The sequence below is a fragment of the Octodon degus genome, unplaced genomic scaffold (genome assembly GCF_000260255.1).
Source record: "Octodon degus isolate 3935 unplaced genomic scaffold, OctDeg1.0 scaffold00032, whole genome shotgun sequence".
In the NCBI taxonomy this organism is placed as follows: domain Eukaryota; kingdom Metazoa; phylum Chordata; class Mammalia; order Rodentia; family Octodontidae; genus Octodon; species Octodon degus.
Window position 1 is genome coordinate 12132028 of NW_004524608.1, and position 5652 is coordinate 12137679.

Sequence of the window (5652 nt, forward strand, 5' to 3'; positions counted from 1 at the left end):
AAATTTCTGTTTCAGTGTCCTCAAGATGATGTCCGCTACTCACTTGCATAAAAACCTGTGAGATGCTCTGCAAAATATATATTGTTAGTCTCCTTCTCTAAGCTTATAGAATCAAAATGTCTGGAGCAGGATCTAGGGCTTTAATTTCTAATAAGCTCCAAGGTGTTTCTGTGTTCACTGAAGTTAATTAATACAGAATTTCTGATGATGGGCCATATATGCTTTCTGCCTGACTTGCTGATGCCAGTGATGGGCCTGGGTGCATGACACAAACTAGGATTATGTCTTCTCTGCTTTTTGATTGGCTTTCTGGCAGCTGATAGGAGTTGAAGGTGGAAAGCAAGTGAAGGATTTATTTCCCAGGATTCCTCTTTGCTCTGTTGTTTGTGAGCATTGTTTTATTATTCATAGTATTTTTTTTTCTCAATTCCTACAGTGACACATACTGCTTATTCTTTTGGGGACAGATATGGTAACAACTCCTCCGTGTTACTTGGCCTGAAGCATAGTACCATTCCTCTAGCCTGTTGCATTTTCCAAACAGTCCCTTTGTAAGTAAAATGTTCCAATCTAATGGAAGTTCACCATATATTTTCTGTGGAAACATTCATGGAAACAGATGGAACTAGTGGTATCTGCAATGATATTATAATTTGTTTTATAAATTTTTTGATATATTTTACTTCTACAACATAATTGGATATAAACAAAACAATATTTTAAAGTTGCCATTTTGTGAATGAGAACATTTAAACCCGAAGAAGTACTTGTGAAAGTTCAGCTGGCTAATCAGTATAAGAATCAGAGAGGAAATAAGGATTAATGACTCTGCTGAGAACTCTTGACTTCATCCAACTGCTAGGCTCCTTCCTTGTCACTACTATCACATAAACTGATACCATTACTTGATATAAGTGCAAATGACAAATAATTCTTTTTGTAACAATGAAAAGTGAAAGTCAGAGCTCAATATAATTCATTATTTGTTTCATTAGAAGCTGAGACCCAGGCCTCCAGGAGTAGGAAATAATGTTCTCAAAGTAAAGCAGCTCTATCATGGAGCAGGTGACACCGCACAGCTGGTCCTCATGTTATCTATGGCCTGAAGATCTCCTTCTGCAGTCCGGGGCTTCATCGACCACAGTAGCTCTAACACACTGTCTGTGTGCCTCGCTCTGCCTACAGAAGGCCGCTCCCTCATGGCAGACATCTGCATTTCCCTTTGCTACTGTTTCTCTCATTTCGAGTCTAGCTCTGCACACAGAATAGCTGCTCAGTCAGTATCTGTTGACTGAATAAAGAAATAGTTATATGTTTAGTACATCTCAGGTCAGTGTATTATTTGGTATCTTTTTCTTCTACCAAGTTTTTCTTATCCTCTAGTCCTGTCAATGATCAATTTGGTTCTACTTTTGGACTCTTCATATTTCTTCCTTTTCATGCTCTTGAATCCATGATCACTACCGTAACTCAGGTTCTCAATGATCTTTCTTCAGAGTTGGTTGTAATAATTTTCTAAGAAGTCTTTTTATTTTTGTTTGAGGCAGTGAGTTCAGTTCTGTTTACCTCTCTTGGCATGGTCAGCTTTCAGTGGCTTCAAATCAAACATCTTACCCAAACATCTTTTTATATACTCTGCACTTAGTGCCTTTGAACTTCATCTTGTTTTGGGCCTTTGCCTTTCTGTCATATCCATGCCTTTGCTGGTATCATAGCACATGAAATATCTACCTCTATTAGGCTTGTTTGTCCAAAATACTATGCTAAGATGCTACTTCTTCCACGAAATCAATAAATTCCTGATCACTCATATTTTCTTGAAGTATTTTTTCCTAATTTTGAATGCCTATGTTTACTTACCTGTAGTATTTTTGTGGCACTGAATGCACTTTCCTTACTACATGTGGTGCTTTGCATTTAGAATATCTTGATCTACAGTTGGTGAAACAATCTGTGTAATTTCATAAAGACAGCAGGAACAAGAAATAAGGCCGGTGAAAATTTAATGGATGAGATGATTCTAAAGGCATGAAAAGAGATTAGAGGAACATGTCATTGAAGCAAAGACAGAGAGGTAGCAGAACATGCTTGTGTCACTAGACACCAGAGGAGACCTTGTTTGCCCGAGCTGGAGATGAAAGTAAGGAACGCTGATATCTAGAGTGGAGAGCCTGAAGGACACCAGGTAGAGGTGACTTGGACCAAAGGACCATTGGCAGGTGTTGATTATATTCTTCATGGCAAAATGATAAGAAACTTTGCAACAGGCAGAAGGCCAGAAGGCCAACACTCCACAAAGTGTAGAAGGCAGTGGTGAAAGTACTACAAGGCCCAAATAAGATAGACTAAGGATCTGGCAACTGAAAAGTGGCCAGGGCTGAAGACCAACAGTGAATTGATGTGTGTGGATACTGGTATGGTGTGGAAAGAGAGATCAGAGGTAGATAAACTTACATCACGTTGGCTAAGCTGACCTTGGGGAAAAGCCTTTGAAACTTGTCATGCTTTTTGACCATTAATATCAGAAATGTTCAGCCGCAGTCCATATTTGACTGACAGAAGTTGCTTCAGAACCACAGAAGGGGTCGGGGAAAATGTTCAGCTCTGTGAAAGGGGCGGCTGTGCCCCTGGACTTCCTGGATAGCTCTCTTTTACGTGTGACAAGCATTGGAGGTTCATTTCACATGAGAAATACTGATACCTCTAACATGTTGCTTAGGTTATACTTACAATTCTATCTTGGCTAGAACAGATTCTTCCTAGTGCAATTATACACTGAATAACTAATTGTAAACTTAACAATATTTGAACTGGAGAATGAGGCATTGAGAACACCTGGATTATTTTTCCCTTGGTCTTTAAATGCTTTACTGAACAAGTCTAATTGTTCAGTTTCTCTGCCAGCAACTCATCACTGGTTCAATGAATTCAGTAGTATTAACTTCAAAGTGATATTGTGAAGTTTAATTAATGACTGTCTTATTTATAAATCCTCACAAAGAATTGTTTTACTTCAAGATGAAACCAAATTGAACTCAACTCTTTTTGTGTCAATGGCTTTTCAAAGAAGCAGGCACTTTCTCTCCCTGTGGGGAAATCAGTGTAAACACGGTTGGAATTTATCTAAACAGAAGAATAGGGCATTTTCATCATTCCACACTGAAATGGAATTTTTCTTGAAAAGGAAGTGCTTTTCTATTCTGTGTTCAGTTTCTACTTGATTTTCCCTTCTCCCACTGCCTGTCAATTATCCAGGACTAGGGGACACTTAGATTTAAGTGGTGAGCAGAGTTTATCCAGGGAGACAGAATCAGGGCAAAGTTGCATATTTCATTCATCTTTAAGTTTCTGTTCCCTTGGCTGTCTGTGGCCTGTAACTATAGCTAGATGGACAAATACTGTTTTTCATATCTGCCTCCCAAGGGGTATGTGGGTAAATGCCAAAGAAGAAAATAGCTGGAAAAATACTTTTGAGAAATATCTTCACATTTTGAAAACTCATTCCCACTATCCTAGTCACTATATGGGAGAGATGACAAATCTATGTAGAAATTTCATTTGGGTCTCATATAAAAATAACCACACAGTTCTGTGTGGTATTTGGCCTTCTCTTGTTTTTTGTTTTGTTTTATTGTTTTGGGGTAAAATAAGGTTAGATAAACCACAAGTGCTATTCCATTGTAGTCAAGCATACAACAAAGAAAGGAATGGTTGGTGAATGTCAAGGCCAGTGGTTGTGGAAAACAGAATGGGTAGTGAGATCTGAAGCTGGAAGTATGAGGGGCTGGAGAGATAGCTCAGTGGTCTGAGCACCTCCCTGGCAAGTGCAAGGACCCAGTTTGATCCCCAGCACCACATGCCACATGGGCTGTGGTGGCACACACCTGTAATCCCACTACTGGAGAGGCTGAGGCAGGAGGATCACCCTAAGTATGAGCTATGTAATGGGACCCTGTACCAAATAATAAATAAAAATTTAACAACGGGAATGTGGTTTTGGCAAGTTATATAGCAGGTAAGGATACCCTGTGATATTCCTTTGCTTTTCCTTCCCTACCTACCTGCTCTCCTCTGCTCCAAGTACTCTGTGCCCTTACATTTCAGTGAAAATTAAGCTTCCATTACTAAAATATTAGCTGATGTTTCAGAAATGTGTGAGGATTCCTGGGGGTTAAGACTGTGCAAAGATGACTTGGGCCTCTGTATATAGATAAAGAGGGAGAAAATAGCTTTGGTGCAGGAAAGGTAGGGTTGAATGTGGGTAGATATCATAATTGGAGATGGGAGGAGGAGTGATTTTAAGATTCAAATTGTAAAATTTTATGCACTGTATAGCTTGTAAAATAGCTGTATTTGAAATCTTTGATCACAGGATGTAGAGAACTTCCTATCCTACTACTTCTGAAGGCACAGAAAAATAAATTACTACAGCTGAGAGAAAAGTGCTGCTTGATTGGGACAAGCGATGGCCCTGGTGCCCTGCTACAAATACTACAGTTGATTTTCCGTATGAAAACAAATCTTTTCTGACATTCAGAGTCAACTTGATTTTTTTTTTATATCTAGTTTTGGGCTGGAACAAGGCTGCAAAGTGCCAGAATTCTCATATAAAACCACATTTTGCAAATATTCAGCCAAATTCTGTAGACTGAAGAGGTTTGGATGGCCATTATAATAGTTTTGACAAACTTCATAAAATTATTCACAATCCTAGCATCTTCTGATGGAATTATAACTTCTTTTGGTTTTCTGACTTTAGAACTTTTTAAGAGGATAAGAGTGGAAAATGCTTTAAAAGCCTACTGTTTATACTCCATGAACTTATTGCATGTGAAATTTATTAGCCCATTATGTTCAGAAATTTTTTTGGCAAAGGATATATATAGCTATATTCTTATCACACTGAGAATAACCATGGATTAAGAAAAGCTGAAAAGAAAATAAGAAAAAATAAATTTCTGCTTTTATCTTACAGGGCAAATAAATATTGGATTTCTCATAGGAGGCCTCTAAAATATTTTATAAGCAATAACATTTTAAATCTTCTAAGAAGGCAGCATGCTACATTGTAATAGGAATCAGAGAACAGTTTTCCTTTTAAGTAGCTCTGCAATATTGGGTAATTGTGGCAAATATGTCTAGTTTTCTACCTAAAAGCAATTTTATCCGTGTTAGTAGTTGCTTCTGTTAATCAACTTTCCCATGAGTGGGCAAACCTCCACTTCTGGACAAGCAAATTTATTCCTCTGCTTTGGGGATTAAGTTGTAATTTCTTCAAGGCAATCAAAGGACACCTATCTCCGTTTTCAGTGAGTGGGTTAGTTCTGACTATATTGTCTGCTCTTGCCAATATGGTGAGAGAGGAAATCATGTTTGATTTCTTTTTTTTCCCATAATTTTATTGAGAGAAAAATAGCAATGAGACAGTTTCAAATCAAATTGGTATGACAGTTTCAATAATTAACATATTGCATACTCTCTTCCTAGTGGTTATTTGCTGTACAAGATGTCAACATGATATCCTATTTACAAACACTATTTCAAGAAATCCCTCTATTCATTAAGAGAATGTAACTATATATCTATCCTAACCATTATGAATACACAGATACAAAATGGACATTCATCTGTATCCCCTTTTTTGTTTAGTTC